Raw genomic sequence first — 21,950 nt, 5'->3', positions numbered from 1 at the left:
AGCTTGCCAAAGTTATCTGGTAAATTGTTACTGATTTTTTTGTACGTCAAAGAGATTGCTTTAGACTGTAGTGGCCCATCAAGCAAGCGATCCTCCAGAGGCGACGAGTCCGGTATGTCATCGCAGCTCGGGAAGGCTGCCCGTAGGGCATGGCTTATTTGCAGGTACCTAAACACCTCTCCTGGAGCCATCTGGTAGATCCTCCGGAGATCTTCAAATTTGAGTATTGCCCCCTTTTTAATCATGTCTTTCACTGTCGAGATGCCCATCATCCCACCCGTCAAACCCTGGTTGATAGAACAGCGTGCCTAGTTTCTGAGTGTACCATAAAGGCGTTGCCTTGGTGAGAACATTAGCCTATCCCAGCCGTGAGTTTGCCAGACGCCGAATTTGTATCGTGTGCAGTGTCGGACCAACATACTTTTGTCTCTTGGTGCGGGAAAACAGGGCACCCAGATAGCCCGAGCGGTCCATCTGGTATCTGTCCAGGGCGTAGGCCAGGTCCGTCAAGGGGCGTACATTAAAATAATTAACGGCCACCAACTGAGAGGCCCAGTAGTACAACCTGAGGTCGGGCAAAGCTATCCCCCCCGTCGTACCATCCTGTTGTTAATTTCTGAAGAGCGATTCTAGGGGCCCTACCATCCCACAACAGTGTGCGTACTTCCCCTTCAACCGCTGCGAAGTACGCATCTGGAATACTGTGCGGGCAGTTCTGAAGGATATATAAAACTCGCGTGAGTGCCAACATTTTCAAGAGGGCAGCACGGACCGCCAAAGACAGAGGGAGCGATCTCCAGTGTTTAACGTCTGCCCGCAGTCTGGCCAGCGGGGTCGCCAAATTGTGGCTGTAAAAAAGTGCCGGGTCCAATGTGACAAAGATTCCCAGATATTTAAATCAGTCCACTGCGACTACTAACGCACAGTCTTTGGGGAGACGGGGAGACTGCCCATGTCACACAAACAGCACCGACTTACCCCAGTTAATGGCTTACCCCGAGTACTTCCCAAAGTTTATAAAAATATCGAGGACAGTATGTATGGACTTGTACGGGGAAGCAAGGTACAGCAATATGTCGTCGGTATATAAGGATATTCTGTCCTCGCATTCCAATGTCCATCGGAAGCCCCGTACCATAACATCTCAACGGATCCAAGCCGCCAGGGGCTCCAGCATAAGGGAAAACAGCAGTGGGGATAGTGGACATCCCTGTCTAGTGTCCCTTCTTAGCGTGAACGCCCGGGAAGTATAGCGGTTAACCCTGACCTGCCCCTGTATGTCAGTGTAGAGCAGTTGGGCCACATACTGTTTAATCGCACCCCGGTGCACCCTCTGAAGCCCGGGTGCAACCTCTGATATTTCCATTGGTATAGGCTGCTCGGGACCCCAGGGGATCATCAGAGTCTATGCCCCATGGGAGGAGATCCACCTTGAGAGACTTTGCCCTTAATTTTGACCAATGGTGTCCAGGGGACTGCCTGGACTTCTGCTGAAGGGATTGCCTGCATCCCATATGGTCTCCGCCCCCCTGCCCCCGGTAGTGCCGAAACCAGAAGAGGACTGGAAAAGCAGTTGCAGGGGAAGTGAGATATCAGGAGCGCTGTGACCCAGAGGAGGCTTGCATGTGCAGCGCATGTGGGGGACCCAGCAAATTGTGGGGGAAGGCTCCCAGTTTCCCCCCTACGTGGCGACTCCATTTTTTACCTTGACCCATCCCTGGCATGGTGAAGGATAAAGCTGCAAGGGCTGGGCAATCCAACAAGATAGTACAGTGCACGGTGCCGGGGGCGAGCCCGCTTGTGGTTGAGCAGGGGGAGTCTCCTAAAGTGGAGAGCAATGAAAACACACATGGAACGGCTGCAATATTGGAGGTTATTCAGGTGCCAAGAGCTGCGCTGGAATAAAAAATGGATGCAATGGTGATCAACATTAATTTGCTGCGCACAGACCATTGCAAAGTGGTGGATAGGGTCGCATCCACAGATGCAGATGTGGTAACTCTGAAGACAAAAGTGGGTGATTGGCAAACAACAGTGGCTGGGCTCAAATGCAGCACAATGCAGTTAGACCATAGACAGGAGGATGCCGATGGGAGGTCCTGATGCAATAACTTGTGCTTCCTAGGATTCCCGGAATGGGCTGAGGAACCCTCAGCAGATCTTTTCTTGGAGGAATGGTTCACCATCGCGCTTGGCCCGATACGGCTGTCCAAATTCTTCACGATTGAAAGGATCCACAGGGCGTTGGGCCAGCCGACATGCATCTGAGTGCCCCCTTGGGAAATTATGACCTGTCTCTTTAACTATAGGCAAAATCCATGCGTTGGCTGAACTCAGGCAACGTCCCTCTGGGCACACCACAAAAAGCAAAAGCTTAAAGCACGTTAATTCGTCTGTTTCAATGAAGATGCCGTGCGTGCTTGAAATCGTAATATTTAATTGGTGTCTTGACTTTTCTATAGTGTTTAGTAGGCTTGAAAATGCAATAAACGATGATATTATACATGCTCCATATCATCTAGTTGCCAATGCCATCCCAATGCATTTCGGGCCCATTAGGCCCTTCATCAGGGGAGTCTAAACAAAAACATACATAACAAAGAATTACTATTCGCAATGAGAGGTACGTCATGCAACAAAAGACAGTGAGGGACCCTGCCAGCATATAGATACACTCTGCCAGAAAACATGGTAGCCACCTTGTTATGTGCTGCAATGCCTAAATAAACGTAAAGGGAACCAAAGGAGTGTGAACTAAAATTGCATTGATCAAAGAGTACTTAAAGGGAATTGCCAGTGGTAACGAAAACGGTGTGCCAAAGTGCCGCGTTTCATGCTCGGTAAAAGTGACAAAGTGAAAAGAAAACAAAAGTGAATGCTGCTGTTGTGCATCTCAATAAAACGAGAGCGTAAACCGAGTGCCTATAAAAACTCCGTGCAAAGTGAAATAACGTGCACATTACTAAACGCGCAAAGTGTTTCAGTTCGTACGAGTATTTACCTTGTACTGAAAATTTCAAGCTGTAAACAAACAGCGGTGCCGGTTCACGGTCACGAAATGTGGGTGAGTTTGCTCGGCGAACGGCGCGCGTTTTAAATGAAAAGAAACCGGTGTCAACCGGAAGTGACATGCAAGTAGTACGTCCGCTTGGTCATGTGGAACTAGTGGATATCATCGGCGCCATGTTGCAAGTGCCAGTAGATGAACTAAACAGTGACTGAAATGTAAACAAAAGACTAGTTGAGCGTAAAAAATACACACAAATGAACGTGTATAAAAATAGTGTGAGTTGAAACATTGTGGGCATGCACATGCAGCTATACAAAATTTACAGGTAGCAAGCGAATTCCAAGCGGTCATTGAGACCCTTCGGTTTCAGAGAGTCCAGTTTGTAAATCCAGAAGTTTTCGCGTTGTAGCAGAAAGGTGTCATTGTCTCTGCCCTCCATCCTTGATACGGTTTCCAAAACCAGGAATTTCAATTGTGAAATATTGTGTTGTTTCTCTAGGAAATGAGCGGCCACTGCAGATTTTAAATTGCTGGTGCGTATATTGCTTTTGTGCTCCAAAATGCGCGTCTTGATCTTCCTTAATGTTTTCCCAACATAGACCAAGCCGCAGGGGCATTTGAGTAGATAGATGACATTGTTGGTGTCACAAGTAGCATTGACATGCAATTTAATGGGGGTACCCCTCATCGGATGTGTCACATAGTTGCCCCTGATAATGCAATTACAATTGCTACAGTTTAAACAGGGAACTGTCCCGTGGAATGGTGTGGCTGGTGCAATGATCCTGGGACGGATAAGTTCTTGAATGTTTCTACTCCTGGTATATGCAAACATTGGTGGATTGCTGAAGATGCCATGAAAATCAGTTTCGAACGTCAGTATTGGCCAATGTTTTTTGATTGATTGTTTGAACCTATGGCTCATGGTGGAAAACCTAGAAACCATGACCATACGATTCTTTTCTCCACGTGTTGTGGGTTGTAACAGTCTCTCACGTGGCATGTTTCCCACTTTTGTTATGGCGTTGGTGATGACCTCCTGAGGGTAACCACGGGTGGTAAAACGATGTGCCATGGCTTGAATTTGATCATGTGATTCTGAGTGAGCAGACACAATCCTTTTCACTCGCAGTAACTGTGAAAATGGTAGATGATTCTTCAGAGCCGGTTGATGAAAACTGGTGTAGTGCAGCAAGTTGTTGCGGTCGGTGTTTTTTCTGAACAGGGTGGTGGTGAGTTGATTGTCCCGTATTGTCACTTGAACATCCAAGAATGTAACGGTTGCCTCATGAAAACTGAAGGTGAATTGAATGCGGTCGTTGATCTGATTGAGATTTGTCAAAGCTAACTTAAGAGCATCCAATGAACCGAACCAAAGGACGAAAATATCGTCAATGTACCGCAAAAATAATCGTGCATGTTCCTTCCATGTGTTCAAACTCAGAATGAATTTATTTTCAAATGCATGCATGAATAAATTCGCGTAGGTAGGTGCGGCACAATTGCCCATCGATGTACCGGTGAGCTGTAGAAAGAAGTCGTTATTCCATCTGAAATAGCTTTGATACAGTGTAAAGGTGAGGAGTTCCATCAGGAACACTTGTAAATCAAGATTCAGGTCAGACTGCAGTAGTACTTCTTCAATCGCTTCAATTCCTAAGTCATGAGGAATGGTGGTATAAAGTGACTTGACGTCGATGGTGCACAACCACACTTCTTTGTCATCAGGCAATGCTACCTGATTGATCTTGATTAAAAAATCAGTGGTGTCCTTAACGTATGTGTTCATACGCGAAACAAAAGGTTGTAAGTGTACGTCCAAAAACTTACCAATGGGTTCATGTATGCTGCCCCTCGTGGACACTATTGGCCGTAGTGGGGGATTCATAAGGTCCTTGTGAATTTTGGGTAGCATATGTAAAGTGGGTGTTCTGGGATGTTTGGTCATTAGAAATCTCTTGGTTTTTTCATCAATGGTTCCGTTTTCCACGGCCTTGTCAATGATGGATTGTAGAAGATTGGCAAAACTGACTGTTGGATCCTGAGGTAAGATCATATACGTGTTATCGTCATTCACATGTAGGTCCACTTGAGTTTGATAGAAAGTGGAGTCCATTATAACAAGGGCGCCGCCCTTGTCTGCTTTTTGACAGATAATATTCCGATTGTTAGCCAGCTTATCCAAGATTGCTCGCTCCTTGTTGGTAAGATTCTGAAGTTTGGAACGTTTCTTAAAGTTGAAAGAAAGAATGTCATTTTTCACCAAGTTCTCAAAAAGGTCCAACGTCTTGTGGGAGATTGGTGCTTGAAAAGTACTCTTCGGGCGTAGATGTTTTAGTAATTGAGATTCAGGCTTGTGCTCAGATTGAATGACATTTTCAAAAAAATGTCGCAAACGAAGGTTACGCATGAATTTGAACAAACAGATATCTAATTCCAATTTGTTGGTGTGATATGTTGGTACAAAAGACGTGCCTTTTTGTAGAGTTTTGATTTCGATATCTGTGAGTTGATGTTCAGAGATGTTGATAAGTAACTGTTCGGGATTCATGATTTCTTCCCTTTGTTCCTTCGACCTGGCGCTGGTTGAGACTTCGGGCTGGGCATGGTTGATGGGACGTCTTTTGCCCCTCCTGGGTCTAGTTGATCTTTTTGGCCTACCTCTAAAAAAGGAACATTGGTGTCAGGTTGAATCGGAGTACTATCCACTGTGCGTGTGGATGTTGAAGGTTGACTCATCGGGCGTCTCTCACTGTCCGAAGATGATGTGTCTGTCTCAGTGTTGGGGTTGAAAGGTTTGCTCTGTCGTCTTCTTGCGTAAACCTCTGCCCAAGAGTAGACCTCCCCCAATTTATAATCCAGGGTGTCACGTTTATACTTGCGAATCTTGCGTTCGCTAATTTCCTCGGTGTGTCTATTGAGTTGTGTGTTAATGTCTTCCAACGTTTTGCCCCAGTCTTCAGAGGCGATAAGCTCTTGGAGTTCTGTTTTGGTCTGAGCTATGTCCTTGTTGAGTTCTTCCAGGACTCTAGATAACTCTTCAACGATCAGTAGGATCAAGTCTAATGAACACTTGTTCAAGATGGCATACCAGCGTTCCACGAATTTTGGGCTGTTTCGACAGAGTAAAGGTTTTAATGGCACTCGCAGGCCTCTCGGAATTCGCTGGGCACGATGGTACCTAATCAAGGTGCTTGCATGAAGTCGCTGATTAATCTCACGCTTGCTGAGATACAAAAGTTGACGTAGGCTGTTTTCTTTGTTTCTTTTGTTAACAAATGGCGTACTCTCCTCATTGATAAGTGCATAAATTTTAGAGGCGTCGTCATCTGCAAAAGCAAATGTGTCTGCCCGTAAATCTGTCAGGCGTGTAATGTCATCATAAGCCATTTTGATAAAATGTTGTGAGGGTCGTGCTACGAGCCTGTGGGTTAGAAACAATTTGAAGATCCAAAAAATGGTCGGGTCGTGCACAGACCAGGAAGGTAACGAAGGTTTGGTAAGTTGTCGGGTGCCACTGAGGTATCACTCTCAAACCCTAAGAGTGTGAAAAGACAAGCAAAATCCATGCGTTGGCTGAACTCAGGCAACGTCCCTCTGGGCACACCACAAAAAGCAAAAGCTTAAAGCACGTTAATTCGTCTGTTTCAATGAAGATGCCGTGCGTGCTTGAAATCGTAATATTTAATTGGTGTCTTGACTTTTCTATAGTGTTTAGTAGGCTTGAAAATGCAATAAACGATGATATTATACATGCTCCATATCATCTAGTTGCCAATGCCATCCCAATGCATTTCGGGCCCATTAGGCCCTTCATCAGGGGAGTCTAAACAAAAACATACATAACAAAGAATTACTATTCGCAATGAGAGGTACGTCATGCAACAAAAGACAGTGAGGGACCCTGCCAGCATATAGATACACTCTGCCAGAAAACATGGTAGCCACCTTGTTATGTGCTGCAATGCCTAAATAAACGTAAAGGGAACCAAAGGAGTGTGAACTAAAATTGCATTGATCAAAGAGTACTTAAAGGGAATTGCCAGTGGTAACGAAAACGGTGTGCCAAAGTGCCGCGTTTCATGCTCGGTAAAAGTGACAAAGTGAAAAGAAAACAAAAGTGAATGCTGCTGTTGTGCATCTCAATAAAACGAGAGCGTAAACCGAGTGCCTATAAAAACTCCGTGCAAAGTGAAATAACGTGCACATTACTAAACGCGCAAAGTGTTTCAGTTCGTACGAGTATTTACCTTGTACTGAAAATTTCAAGCTGTAAACAAACAGCGGTGCCGGTTCACGGTCACGAAATGTGGGTGAGTTTGCTCGGCGAACGGCGCGCGTTTTAAATGAAAAGAAACCGGTGTCAACCGGAAGTGACATGCAAGTAGTACGTCCGCTTGGTCATGTGGAACTAGTGGATATCATCGGCGCCATGTTGCAAGTGCCAGTAGATGAACTAAACAGTGACTGAAATGTAAACAAAAGACTAGTTGAGCGTAAAAAATACACACAAATGAACGTGTATAAAAATAGTGTGAGTTGAAACATTGTGGGCATGCACATGCAGCTATACAAAATTTACAGGTAGCAAGCGAATTCCAAGCGGTCATTGAGACCCTTCGGTTTCAGAGAGTCCAGTTTGTAAATCCAGAAGTTTTCGCGTTGTAGCAGAAAGGTGTCATTGTCTCTGCCCTCCATCCTTGATACGGTTTCCAAAACCAGGAATTTCAATTGTGAAATATTGTGTTGTTTCTCTAGGAAATGAGCGGCCACTGCAGATTTTAAATTGCTGGTGCGTATATTGCTTTTGTGCTCCAAAATGCGCGTCTTGATCTTCCTTAATGTTTTCCCAACATAGACCAAGCCGCAGGGGCATTTGAGTAGATAGATGACATTGTTGGTGTCACAAGTAGCATTGACATGCAATTTAATGGGGGTACCCCTCATCGGATGTGTCACATAGTTGCCCCTGATAATGCAATTACAATTGCTACAGTTTAAACAGGGAACTGTCCCGTGGAATGGTGTGGCTGGTGCAATGATCCTGGGACGGATAAGTTCTTGAATGTTTCTACTCCTGGTATATGCAAACATTGGTGGATTGCTGAAGATGCCATGAAAATCAGTTTCGAACGTCAGTATTGGCCAATGTTTTTTGATTGATTGTTTGAACCTATGGCTCATGGTGGAAAACCTAGAAACCATGACCATACGATTCTTTTCTCCACGTGTTGTGGGTTGTAACAGTCTCTCACGTGGCATGTTTCCCACTTTTGTTATGGCGTTGGTGATGACCTCCTGAGGGTAACCACGGGTGGTAAAACGATGTGCCATGGCTTGAATTTGATCATGTGATTCTGAGTGAGCAGACACAATCCTTTTCACTCGCAGTAACTGTGAAAATGGTAGATGATTCTTCAGAGCCGGTTGATGAAAACTGGTGTAGTGCAGCAAGTTGTTGCGGTCGGTGTTTTTTCTGAACAGGGTGGTGGTGAGTTGATTGTCCCGTATTGTCACTTGAACATCCAAGAATGTAACGGTTGCCTCATGAAAACTGAAGGTGAATTGAATGCGGTCGTTGATCTGATTGAGATTTGTCAAAGCTAACTTAAGAGCATCCAATGAACCGAACCAAAGGACGAAAATATCGTCAATGTACCGCAAAAATAATCGTGCATGTTCCTTCCATGTGTTCAAACTCAGAATGAATTTATTTTCAAATGCATGCATGAATAAATTCGCGTAGGTAGGTGCGGCACAATTGCCCAATTTTACCACCCGTGGTTACCCTCAGGAGGTCATCACCAACGCCATAACAAAAGTGGGAAACATGCCACGTGAGAGACTGTTACAACCCACAACACGTGGAGAAAAGAATCGTATGGTCATGGTTTCTAGGTTTTCCACCATGAGCCATAGGTTCAAACAATCAATCAAAAAACATTGGCCAATACTGACGTTCGAAACTGATTTTCATGGCATCTTCAGCAATCCACCAATGTTTGCATATACCAGGAGTAGAAACATTCAAGAACTTATCCGTCCCAGGATCATTGCACCAGCCACACCATTCCACGGGACAGTTCCCTGTTTAAACTGTAGCAATTGTAATTGCATTATCAGGGGCAACTATGTGACACATCCGATGAGGGGTACCCCCATTAAATTGCATGTCAATGCTACTTGTGACACCAACAATGTCATCTATCTACTCAAATGCCCCTGCGGCTTGGTCTATGTTGGGAAAACATTAAGGAAGATCAAGACGCGCATTTTGGAGCACAAAAGCAATATACGCACCAGCAATTTAAAATCTGCAGTGGCCGCTCATTTCCTAGAGAAACAACACAATATTTCACAATTGAAATTCCTGGTTTTGGAAACCGTATCAAGGATGGAGGGCAGAGACAATGACACCTTTCTGCTACAACGCGAAAACTTCTGGATTTACAAACTGGACTCTCTGAAACCGAAGGGTCTCAATGACCGCTTGGAATTCGCTTGCTACCTGTAAATTTTGTATAGCTGCATGTGCATGCCCACAATGTTTCAACTCACACTATTTTTATACACGTTCATTTGTGTGTATTTTTTACGCTCAACTAGTCTTTTGTTTACATTTCAGTCACTGTTTAGTTCATCTACTGGCACTTGCAACATGGCGCCGATGATATCCACTAGTTCCACATGACCAAGCGGACGTACTACTTGCATGTCACTTCCGGTTGACACCGGTTTCTTTTCATTTAAAACGCGCGCCGTTCGCCGAGCAAACTCACCCACATTTCGTGACCGTGAACCGGCACCGCTGTTTGTTTACAGCTTGAAATTTTCAGTACAAGGTAAATACTCGTACGAACTGAAACACTTTGCGCGTTTAGTAATGTGCACGTTATTTCACTTTGCACGGAGTTTTTATAGGCACTCGGTTTACGCTCTCGTTTTATTGAGATGCACAACAGCAGCATTCACTTTTGTTTTCTTTTCACTTTGTCACTTTTACCGAGCATGAAACGCGGCACTTTGGCACACCGTTTTCGTTACCACTGGCAATTCCCTTTAAGTACTCTTTGATCAATGCAATTTTAGTTCACACTCCTTTGGTTCCCTTTACGTTTATTTAGGCATTGCAGCACATAACAAGGTGGCTACCATGTTTTCTGGCAGAGTGTATCTATATGCTGGCAGGGTCCCTCACTGTCTTTTGTTGCATGACGTACCTCTCATTGCGAATAGTAATTCTTTGTTATGTATGTTTTTGTTTAGACTCCCCTGATGAAGGGCCTAATGGGCCCGAAATGCATTGGGATGGCATTGGCAACTAGATGATATGGAGCATGTATAATATCATCGTTTATTGCATTTTCAAGCCTACTAAACACTATAGAAAAGTCAAGACACCAATTAAATATTACGATTTCAAGCACGCACGGCATCTTCATTGAAACAGACGAATTAACGTGCTTTAAGCTTTTGCTTTTTGTGGTGTGCCCAGAGGGACGTTGCCTGAGTTCAGCCAACGCATGGATTTTGCTTGTCTTTTCACACTCTTAGGGTTTGAGAGTGATACCTCAGTGGCACCCGACAACTTACCAAACCTTCGTTACCTTCCTGGTCTGTGCACGACCCGACCATTTTTTGGATCTTTAACTATAGGGACAGAGACGCAATTCTACAGCTTGTTGGGGTCCACGGCCCACCAACATATGAGGATACCCGAATCCAAATATATTCTGATATTACCAGGAAGGTTCAGGACCAGCGTTACAGTTACTTGCCACTCAAACGATGACTGAGGGCTCTGGAAATTAGATACCATTTGTTTTTCCCTGCACAACTGAATATTCAATATGAGGGAATGGTGTTCTTTTTTGAGACTCCCAGAGAGGCACAATAGTGGCCTGACTAGTTAGTCTCCAGCATGAGGATACTGGCTTCAAATGGAGCGATCAGAGGCACAGAGGGCAAAGGCGGTCCCAACGCCGCCGAGAGACTTCAACATGGAGGAATGAAATTAATCCGGATACAACAGTGGTCAGATCCTACTTAATCTGGATGGTACACTTCGAACTGACCGAGAACCCCTCGAGACTCAGAACATCTACTCTCCATTAGACACTGTCCCGGAAACCCAAAGTGATGGACTGCCCTCTGGGTCTGGAACTGGTACATGAACAGAGACAGCACATTGATGATCAACACATCAACACTGCAGGTACAGGGTGGGGGGCAGTGTGTTCTTTGAATAAGAATGCCACGTTTGGCTCGTAACTACTCCTTACTCCCAGGTTGCATTGCCACGGGACACTAGACATGAGATTGTATTCATTTTTATTTGTGTATTGCAGGCAGGGGTTTATAGCTTCCCGGTCTGAGGCCCAGATGGCTGGAAACTGCTGAGCTCAGTTCTGGGGCTTGCGATCAACGGCAGTACGGGGGTCTCAGTCAGTTGTACTAATACTTGGACTTCTGCTATACTTTCCACTTGTTAGTTTGTGGTGAAGGGAGGGGGGCTTGGATGGTTCACTGGGGCAGGGATTACGACCCTCCTGACCATAAGTTGTGCCAGGAGGGGAAGGTGGCTACTGCTCATGGGTCGGGTGGATGTGGGATGCAGTTTTTTAGCTCATTTTTCTGCCATGTGATCTCTGTATTACTGGCAGTGTGGTTTTCAGTTGGGGAGGCATTTTCACAGATACGAGGTGCCTTGTACAGGCTAGGGGGACTGCTCTTGTGCATCGGCGGGGGAGCGGCCTTTTGAGGCGGGTGGACAGACAACATGGTAACCAAATACAGATTTCTGACATGGAATGTCAGGGAGCTAACTAACCCGCAGAAACACAATAGGGTACTGCAATTTCTTAAGAGGTATGGGGTGGCGATTGCATTTTTTCAGGAAACACACACATGGGGGGAATAGTATCACCAAGCTGAAAAAGCACTGGAGGGGACAGTTGTTTTCCACCTCATACTCAGGTTGCGCTAGGGGAGTCTTGATATAGGTGGCCCCAGGGGTCCCATTTAAACCCACTCAGCCTTAGGGCTAAAGAGGGGTGCTATGTTATCCTAGAGGGGACGCTGAACGCTCACAACATAGGTCTTGTTAATGTTTATGTGCCAAACAGGGATGATGGGGAATTTTAGGGAACAGTGGTGAAAGCACTACAGGTGTCCTCGGGCACCGAGGTCATGCTGGCGGGCGATCTCCATTGTGTGGTGGATGGGGCTATGGATAGGTCTCCGCCCCGTGAGGGGAATCAAGCCCCATGCTCCTGGGGCTCTCTTCAGGTACGGGATAGTCTACAGTTGGTGGACATCTTGGGTCAATGTCATCCCATTACACAGTGTTTTCCTGTTACACTCCGGCGGTTGGCACATACAGCAGCCTTGATTACTTTTTTGTCCAATCATCGGCCACTTATAGAGTGCTGGAAGTGCAATTTTTGATGAGATATATCTCAGACCATGCCATGTGCCTTTGCTGCTCACACAGTCCACAGACAGAAGTCCAACTAGGGTCCCGCTGTGGAGGCTGAATGCAGAGGTTTTGTCAGAGCTGGTGTTCCGGGATGCGGTCTCTACTGCACTTACTCAGTATTTTGACAATATCTTTGGGACAGCGGGAAGTAGGGGGGTGGAGTGGTACACCATGAAGGTGGTGATGAGGGGGTGTGTATGCCCATGGAGGTGAAGCGGGTCTCAGAAGATGATATTACAAGACAGGAGAGTGAACTGCTTGGGCTGGGGGACGCGCTTCCGACAAACCCTTCCGCACAGACAGAATGGAGGGAGCAAAAAGTGAAGGTGTGTGAGCTCTGGGACCAATTAGAAAGGTACACTAGAAAGATGGCAAGGAGACAGTGGTATCTGGAGGAGAAGAACGCAGGTAGAATGTTGGCACATTTGATAAGTGCAGAGGCCGTGTCTCATCTTCTCCTAGCTGTTGTTGATACGTCGGGCACTATGTGCCACACACAGCAGGCTATTAATACTGCTTTTGAGGATCACCTCCAGAATATGTATATGGCACCTCATGGGACAGCACTGCCACAAGAAATGTCGGAGTATCTAGAGGCACTTCAGCTCCATGCGCTGGAATCATTGGTGAGGGAAGAGTTGGAGGCTCTGTTCTCCAATCAGGAACTGAGGGGAACTGCGCGAGCCATGAAGCCAGTACAGTCCCCAGGGAGTGACAGCCTATCGGTGGAATTTTATAAGAGCTTCCCCCAACCCATGGTGGATAGACTATTGGAGGTTTATGTGGAAGCCTTTGATAGGGGAACCCTTCTGCATTCAATGAGGGAGGCGTTGATAGCAGTAATTTCAAAGCAGGGTAAAGACCCCTCGAATTGGGGTTGTATAGGCCCATTTCTATATTAAATGCTGATCTCAAGCTTCTGAGTCACCTTCTTTCACACCAACTGCTTCTGTGTTTACCCCAGCTGCTTCATGAAGCTCAATCCAGTTTTATTTGCCACAGAAACACCCAGTGTAACCTGAGCCTGTTGGCACATGTTTTGCACTCACCAGCCATACAAGGCCATCCATGCGCGCTTGCTTTTTTTGGACATCAAGCAAGCCTTTGACTCAATGTCAAGGGAACACCTAAGGCTGGCTCTGGAACGGATGGGGTTAGGTCCCCGTTTTATTAAATGGGTCCCGATCATATATACAAGCCCAGTGGCGAGAGTGCAAACCAGGCAGTACATCTTGATGGAGATCCTTCTACAGCGGAACACAAGACCGGGATGCCCTCTGTCCCCATTGATCTTCGCCATGGCGATGGAGCCTCTGGCTTGCCAACTCCGATATACACTTAAAGAATGGGGCATCCCGGTGGGACCAACAGAAAACACATAGTCTCACTATTTGGGGACGACGCTAAGATTTACCTGTGACAACTGGATGGATCGGCCACAATACTTTTGGTGGTGATGTCCGAGTTTTGGGAAATGTTGGGACTGAAACTCAACCCTAACAAATCAGGCTTGTTGCCTCTGGGACTGTTGGGTGAGTGCCATTTGACTAGCTTACCAAACGTTGATTTGCCCTGGTCAGTTGAAGGTGTGAAATATTTAGGCATTTAGATCACCGGTGATCAGTCCCAGTTTTATGCTCGGAATATGGGTAGGGTCTTAGATAATCTCCGGCCAACTATTAAGTTCTGGAGTATGCTGCACCTCTCCCTGATGGGCAGAATAGCTCTGATAAAAATGGTGGTACTAATGCGGTGTCTCTACATAATGAAAAGCACCTTCTATGAACTTCAGAGGAAAGTCTTCTTGGAACTGGACAAACTACTATTGGAGCCCCTGTGGCAGGGTAAAAGATGTAGAGTAGGGTTATCAACCCTGAGGCATGAATGGGACGGAGGGAGGGGGTGGAGGTCCCTAATCTTGAGCTCTATTATTTTGCAGCTCAACTGCAACATGCAATACATTAGCTAGATGACTTACTTGTCCCCAGGAGACTGCATGTGATCTACCCCTCCTGGGTAAGTGGATGCCCCAAGTGTGGTACGGAGGGGGCTGATTTTCTACATATGCTGTGGTACTGTCCTACCTTGATATTGTTCTGGGATCAGGTCCTTGCTCACTTACAGAGGGCGGCAGGTTGAGTAATCAATTCCCCGTAAAGCTGTGCAGTGTGTCATGGGGCTTTTACCACGAGACCCTAAAAGGAGGATCAGTAAACGCAAGAGGTGTTTGGACTAGTTGTGGCAAAGAGATGCATAGCCATACATTAGAGTGGAGGAGGCCCACTTGAAGACTAGATGGGACGAGTAGGCTCAGGAGGTCTTGCAAGTCTGGAGTGCAATGCTGCTGTCCTTGACTCAGGCCCACAATTCAGACTACCAGGCAGATCCCCCTGAGTAAAGGGTAATAGGCGGCTCCCTTTCTGTTGAACTGGAAGAATGCCTGAGCCAATTGCACGTTTGATAGATTGTGTAGTACTATTACAAGATCCTTTTGTTGTATCTGTGGGGATATGTTGGTGGTTGGAGGAAGGGTGGGGGGATGAAGCCTTGACCAGTTGTTATAAGGGTACCAGTCATTGATGCAGATAGTGATGTGCTATAAACATCTTTATTGTTTCCTATGTACGGAGACTGATAACCATCGCTTAGATTATGTCAGTATAGTATTTTGCTTGGAAATGCCAATAAAGAAATACACACAAAAAAAGTCACTCTGAATATCTATGTCACACGATATCTGACCATAATCCAATCATACTTACTCTGGACTGGCACAGAGAGAGACCTGTGATTCCAGACTGGCGTCTCAAAGTAGAAACCTTGGAGGACCCAGTATTCCGGCAGACAATAGTTGAAGCTATTTGCGACTATTTTGCTGATAATGCCCATACAATGGCCTCGGAGGGAGGGGTGCGGGACTTTTACAGGGCGTGCCCTAAGCAGCCCGACCTGCAGCGCCAACTACTAGAAGCGAGGGAGCTGCTTGCGCAGGGCATGGAGAAACTTTGTTGTTTCCACTATCGCAAATACATGACCCGGGTGCATGCACAGAGGGATGAAGCGGGCGCCTTGTTAGCGGCGTTGACCAACCCACTGCCCAGGAGCTCCTTGATACTTGAAGTAGACTCAGAAAATATGGGCAATGCAGATCAACCTTAGATTCAAGAATTATTACACGGCCCTGTATGTCCCCTCCCCCTTTGCATCATTACCAACGGCCCTGAAAAAGTTTCTGGACCCCATAGAAATACCGAGCATTTAAGGAGAGCCTGCCAAGGTGTTGGAGGGCCCGGTGACCCTTCGAGAGGTTTGGGCAGCAATTAAGGCCACGGCAAAATTAGGGGTAGCAGGAACCGACGGATTCCCAGTGAAATTCAATTCAGCATATGTGGAGGAGTTAGCAGTGAGTGTGGTATGCAGTCTGAGAAAAGAGGCATAAAAAGTTCAGCCTGCTTTGAGAAACGATATTCACTTCACTGCTATGATGATATATTCTCCTCTCAATCCTGCAGTGCCCGATAACTGCCTTGTAGAGACACCTTTCAGTACCAGGTATATTCTACATTGTGATGCTACCAAGTGGGTAGTAAATATTTTTCAAGGACTAGCAAGAGGAACATGGAATATCTTTGGAAGTTTAAAACCCTGGAATGACAATTTTTCATACCCACGTTAAATTATATGGGGCCGTTCCCAATAACCATAGGGCGCAGTGTCAATTTCAAAGTCACGTTGCCATGCCCTCTAAGTTTAATCACCATTCTAAATAATACTAAAACATTGAAAGAATGATGTGGAAGGCCAACAGCATTTATCGAGTTATCAAACTCTTTGGATAAAATACCTCCTCTGCAAAGTAATCATGCCCCCATAAAAGTCCCTGGAGCTCTCTCAATAGAAGAAGCAGAAATGTAACGTAATTTGGCATGAAGATGTACCCGGCCAAAGGAGGAAGTGATGCCACAAGGGAACTGTCAACAGATGTAAAGCGAGAGAGGAGAAAAAGACTAGAACAAAAATCCATTAGTTAATTAACTTACACATCTATATATGAAGGCCCAGTGCAGGAAATATTGTCTATGAAATTACTAGAAGTCTACATCAACAAGATGTTTCTAACGTTTCCCATCCTCAAAAACGTGCTGTCCAGCAGATGTTCACATAGCACAGGCACAACATGAGACCCCAGGGGAGCAGCACCCCGTGGTATTAATATTGGGGGTGTCCATAAGGGTCAAAGGGGTGGAACAGAGGGTTGGCTTAAGCAAGTTAGGAGGAGCGCAATACTTTGGGGTGCATCCCCGAACAACAGCACCACAGCAGGTTGACAGGTCATCCTTACTAATACTTTCTGAAAACATTATTAGTTATTCTGTCTGCATTATGAACATGGTCAGAAGTCTATAGTTCAAAGTCCCTACCTGGTGGTGTTTATTTTGAATTCCCTTTCTAACATTGCTAATCATGCCTGATGGTCAATTCTGTAAGACATCATTCATGCAATTTAAGGGACAGAGATATAGGACGTTTTGACCTCTGCCACACAGAACAATGTGGCATGAAATACACAGTTTATGTCCAATTTCGATAAAATCTTAAAGAAGATTTTTTTTTTTTTTTTTTTTGGTGTAAGAATTTTATTGCACTTTGTTTTACACATACAAAACATGCCGAGAATCACCTATATTGCACTCGCCTACATCCGCAATGGGCCGGCGTCACGTAATCACAGTTTTCTGCAACAGTGCTAGTTGTACACAGCCCATCAGCCGACATCCAGCGGACCGGCGGCGTGTTATCAGATAGTATCCAGTTGTGTGTCGGTGCTATGCTCGCTGCCTGATACATCAGTAGTCTTACATTTTTACAGTTTTTTTTTTTTTTTTTTTATGCGTATTTTTGTGGTTTAAACTGAAACTTATCTTAACATTGCATTCCCCAACTTGTAGGTCTCCCCCTGCATCCTTCCCTCTGCATCACGGCATCCTCCCTCCTAAGTGTCAGTACTGTACAATTGATCGCCCTGTGCTGTCACTTGCAGTCTTTCATTTTACTCAACTTCCGTTTCTGTGTCTGACGTGCCATGTTCAAGCAAATAGGCTCGTAAGTACCCCCAATAGTCTTTGGGCCTAGAGCCGACCGGCAATTCCTCTTCGTATGTGACGAGCGTATCGCGACAATACACCATATCTTCAAGCCAGCGTTTTACCTCCGGCGCTCTTTTGCTATTCCAGTGAATCGACACCCTTCTTTTAGCTAGCAGTAGCGCAACAGCACAGAATCTACGCCTCAAAGCCCTCAGGTGTGGAGTAATACCCAACAGACAGACCTTCGCCTCGCACAGCACGCCAACTCCTAGCATTTCGCTCAAAACCTGTATGACCTGTTCCCAATACCCCGCCACTTTACGACAGTGCCATGCTAGATGCATGAAGTCCGCGTCCTCCTGACCACACCTGCAGCATTTTGAATCTTCCCTTAAGCCATGTTTGTAAAGCCTCTGAGGTGTGTGGTACACCTGATGCAAATACTTGTAATGTATAATTTTCAAATTCCCGTTGGGTGTCAGCATACCCGTAAGCATGCAAGCGGAATCCCATTCTACGTCCGTCAGGGGTTCTGCTAGTCCGGCACTCCATCTGTCCCTGGCCTTGTGTGTGTTGTTCCCTACCGCCCCTTGTATACTCGCATACAATTTGGAAACCAGGTGGGTTGCTTTGGGTGTAGTCAAGAGTAGTCGTAGGGGTTCAAGGGTAGGCGGTTCTTCCGGATGCGTCGGGTAGTGTTCCCGTAGTGCTCTCTGCAGTCTATAGAAGTTGAAACTGAACAGTGGAGTTGGGTTGCTGATGTATTGTAGCTTATCAAGTGTCTGGAATTCGCCATCAGTGTACAGGTCCCCCAACGTGTCTATCCCGGCCCGCCGGAACAGATCCATGCCCACCCTCTCGTGTGTTACCGAGAGGGCTGGGTGATGCGCTAGCGGGAGTGTGGGTGCATATAGCGGCAGGCAGCCCGCTTCCCTGCCCAGTAGTCTCCATGCCTCTATGGTCGTGTTAACTGTGTTAATATCTCGGTCGTGTAGCCTGGTGCGCTTATGTGTGAGCATACTGGCCAAAGGGATCGGGTCAGTGTCACCTGCCTCCACCGCCACATGTGTCAGGAAGGGCACTTCGTGGTACCAGAAGTGTGCGTACTGCGCCTGAGATCTTAAAGAAGATTTAATGGAATTAGAAACTACACCTCCTCTCCTCTCCTGATGGCATTTCCCGTTTCAAATGTTGATGGTAGTTCAAAACAAGGAGAACCGTCCAAGTAGGAAAAACACATTTATAAAAAAAGGTAACAAATGTAAAGAGTTTTGGATGGAGGAACCGTCAGTTGAAGCAATTCTAATGAGAAACGCTGTGTTTTAAAATGCATATTTCCTCTGATTGTTATGTTAGTGCATCATTTTTAGCTCTGGCATGTGATGGTGCATGTGCCTTCCACGGAAAGCATACGATGTTCCAGGGGTCTCCAACCCTTCCTATTGAAAGCTACTTCTGATCATTGAAAACCGTCATGAGCTACTGCCTAATACAGAGATTCGATAAACATACACAGAGGTCAAATAACTTAAACACGGCAATATAGTACCTCAGTCCTGTTACAGGCAGCATCCAGTATTAATGGCACAAAAGCAGGTTGTCAGAAGGTTTATATTTAGATCTCTAAGGGTAAAGTTTGTCTCTTTGCTCGAGTCCTCGAAAGAGAGATAGAGAGAAAGACACACAGCGAAGGTGATAAAAAAAGAAGAGCAAGAAAGCAAGAGACAAAGAAAGGAAAGAATGACGGCATGAGAGACACGAGACAAGATAGAGAGAAATGAAGATTAGAAAGAAGCAGAAAAAGACATGGAAAGAAGGATAACAAAATAAATTACAGAAAGAATGAGGATTATATAAACAGCTCCAGTTCAAACTTTAAACCTCTTGGTTTTGTCTCTGCTTATTTCGATTTTAGCAACTTCACTCCTCCCCTCCGTGTATGTGCTTTCCGTTTTACCTCCCTTCCGTTTATGTGCTTTGTGTTTTACCTCCCTTCCGTTTATGTGCTTTGTGTTTTGCCTCCCTTCCGTTTATGTGCTTTGCGTTTTACCTCCCTTCCGTATATGTGCTTTGTGTTTTGCCTCCCTTCCGTTTATGTGCTTTGTGTTTTGCCAATACTTGTCCTTGGTCCTATCTTTTTTTCTAACGTAGCTATCCTCCATTAATTTAATATTCTTAAATATTCGCAAATATAGTGTTCTCTACTCCTGGCGTTAGCCAAGCCTTTTGATTGTACGGAAATTATATATTTAATGTATTTACTTATATGGGCTTCCAGCCAGTCCTATTCATTCACTGGTCTGTTGTTGTGTCATTGACACGGTTTTCTGCCTAGTACAATATACAGCATGGAACAATGTGTCTGCCGACTTCAGCCATTGGCTAACTTCACAAGGAGTGCATCCGGGTGCAACATAGTTATAAAATTGTGGCAAGCTATGCATTTTGAAATCAAGAAATATTTTTGCTTTAGGCAACTGTTTGCTCATATTGGCCAGGGCCCAACAGCTACCGCAACACAGTTTTTATAAAAATCACTGCAAAAAAAACCAAGCACTGACAAATTCAACAGTCTGGCAGTCAGCACCAGACTGATTGGCTTTGTCAATGTGTGTTTTATTTTAAAGTCATACATAGGCTATATGTCTTTCGTTTTGCAGTGACATATGGATATTTTCAAATGTGAATTCTTTGTTAATATTTCCTTTTCATAGTTTCCATAACGTGAGTGGTTCTGCTTCTTCTCCATGCATTAAGGAAATCATAAACCAGTCCGCAATGAGTGGAAAATGGCCAGCTTCTGATTTATGGCCCTGTGTTAAGGCTGGAGCCCATAACCTGGGAGGCGAGTATTGACAAACCTTATGAAGCAGTTTACTGGTATTTATTATTATAAATCAAAATTATATACATTTAGTGCAGTCTAGGGACGTGTGTATATAATTTTGGAACACGCCAGACTTATCGAGAAGATTTCATGTACCCCGTGGCGAGACACTTTGCCAGATATCATCAAAGTGATAGAAATGTTCTGAGATTCTACTGTATAGATCACGTATTCGCACATGAACGGGGAGACAACCGAGAATTAAAACTACGCAGGCTCGAATCCAGATACATAGTCGACTTGCAAACTAAAGCTCCCCTAGGATTAAATATCGAGGAAGAGCTAGTGATTCATTTGGGTTAAGTTATACTCTGCTGTTAGAAATTGATGTGGCTGCGATAGGTCAGATCATGATTCATTAGAAAATGAGTAACTGTGTCTATGAAGGTGCGCTCCTATTTTGTAAAATTTTTTTAAACATCATGTATGTTTTTTCAAGGATTATGAAATATCATCTAAATTATGTATATTTCCGATATGGGGATATGCTATATAGATTGTATACTAGGAGTGCAAATGTATCTCTTTATCTTTAATTTTAATTGATCGCCCATCCAGGGCTCAATTCTGCGGGTTTCTGAAAATAAGAACCGTCCAATTTTTTCTGCACAACCACTGTATATAAAGCCTTGACTATTGGCTGGTCGTTACAAATGCAGAGCAATACGACTGAATAACTATCTAAACTGTGACGATTTTTAAACAGTTTGTGAGATTAGTACGTACTATATATTGATTCAACAGGGTTGCCGTGATGAAATTAATTACCACCGTTAGAATGTTTGCTAATTTATATCTTGATTTACAATTATCTCCATCATGTATTGTTTATATTTACAATTACGTATAATGCTATATATTTTTCCAGCCATGTCATTTATGGAGTAATTGCTCATACAGAGCTGGATAACATTGTTGCAGTGACTGTGTATGGACATAAGTCACAATGTTGCCTCCATGATCTTTATTAATTTCATGATAGCGCCGGTAGGCTAAACAGAATGTTAGTCCTTTAATTATGTTGTAGCTGATGCAGCGCGTACCGGAAACTAAGGCTGTCTTGTTTCTATGTTTGCTTACTTAAATGAACTTTCACCCTGTCTCCGCTCACAGTCAAAAAAGGCGCTACGCCGAAATGCGTCCTGTCCCGTTTTCACTTCTCGGTAAAATAGAATAACCGAGTTTACCCCTTGGATTGTGTGCGGTCATCTCGTTTCTTTGGATGCGAGTTTGGGAGCTGATATATATATATATATATATATATATATATATATAAAATGCTATGACGCCATCGAGTTGGGCTTCGTTATGCTTTCCTTGTGTGTGAGATATATATATATATATATATATATATACACACACACATATACATATATATATATACACACATACATACACAGACTTATATAATAAAGATTTGCTACACATACCATCTTTCACTGCAAACACAGAATAGTCCCTTGTTTAAATGTAGAGACCAATACTAAG

At 44.8% G+C, this 21,950-nt stretch overlaps 1 protein-coding gene across 1 annotated transcript in view; it reads right to left on the bottom strand.

The window, feature by feature from the left end:
• Positions 1-21,950, bottom strand: part of SWAP70 (switching B cell complex subunit SWAP70) — a 405,015-nt gene that overhangs the window by 247,182 nt on the left and 135,883 nt on the right. The gene's annotated exons all lie outside the window — the stretch shown is intronic.

The sequence above is a fragment of the Triturus cristatus genome, chromosome 3_2 (assembly GCF_964204655.1).
Source record: "Triturus cristatus chromosome 3_2, aTriCri1.1, whole genome shotgun sequence".
In the NCBI taxonomy this organism is placed as follows: domain Eukaryota; kingdom Metazoa; phylum Chordata; class Amphibia; order Caudata; family Salamandridae; genus Triturus; species Triturus cristatus.
Note: the sequence above shows the minus strand (reverse complement) of the source record. Positions and strands in the feature narration are given on the sequence as shown.